Raw genomic sequence first — 1162 nt, 5'->3', positions numbered from 1 at the left:
GCACATAACAACAACAACAACCCCTGCTGTAAAGCGGGTCTGACATTGGAGTTGGGGGAAACTAAGGGAATAAATAATGTATAGTGCATTGAAACAGATGAGGGAGAGAACTGTTTAGGACGAGTAGATGATTAGGTATTACTGTCATGACAAGAGACCAGAATGAAAGCTGCATAGTGCAGTGGACTGGGTGTGGGGGGGAGTGTATAACAATGATTTTTTTTTACCATTCAAAGAGAAAAGAGAACTTAGGGGAGGGGTGGTCAGGGAGGAAAGTGTGCAACAATGAAAGAATAAAATCCAAAGTTTCTGTAAACTTTCATTAAAATAAAAAAAGAAACAAACCACAAAAAAAATTAATGCTCTAACTCAACATCTCCATCAAATAGAATAAGAACAGCAAATCTAAGCCCATAGCCTCTAAAAGAAAGGAAATGACATGTCCAAGAGCTGAAATCAATGAGATAGAAAACAGAAGAAGATAGAAAGCAGAAATCATTAACAAGACCAGGAGCTGTTTTTTTCAAAGGGATTAATAGAATTGACAAACCATTGGAAATCCTAACACAAGAGCAAGAGAGAGAGAAAACATAACTAAGAAATTATAGAGGTGACATCACAACAAAACTGGATGAAATTAAATCTAAAATATCAGAATACTGTGAAAATCTACACCCTGATAAATTGGCAACCAATTCCTTCAAACTCATACCCTATCCAGATTGACACAGACAGATGTAGAACACTTGAACAGACCCATCACAAAAGAAGAAATTGAGCCAATCATAAAATGATTCTCCAACAAAATCCTAAACAAATTCCTGGCCAATCAAATCCAACAGCACATCAAACTATAATTGATGACATCCAGATGGCTAAGAGACACATGAAGAAATGTTCAAAATCACTGGCAATAAAAGAGATGCAAATCAAAACCATAATGAGATAACTGTGGCAAAGTTTAACAGAAAAGCAAGTAATAAGTGGAAAGGATGTGGAGAGGTGAGAACTCTCCTATACTGTTGGTTAGATTATAAAATACTTAAAACCATTCTAGATGGCAGTTTGGAATTTCCTCAAAAAGTTGAACGTAGAAACTCCATATGACCCAGCTATCCTACACTAGGAATATGTTGTTGTTGTTGTTGTTGTTGTTGTTGTT

Source organism: Elephantulus edwardii, unplaced genomic scaffold (genome assembly GCF_000299155.1).
Source record: "Elephantulus edwardii isolate Elephantulus edwardi_28Jun2011 unplaced genomic scaffold, EleEdw1.0 scaffold00165, whole genome shotgun sequence".
Taxonomy (NCBI): domain Eukaryota; kingdom Metazoa; phylum Chordata; class Mammalia; order Macroscelidea; family Macroscelididae; genus Elephantulus; species Elephantulus edwardii.
The sequence above is the reverse complement of the archived record's forward strand: the minus strand, read 5'-3'. Positions refer to the sequence as shown.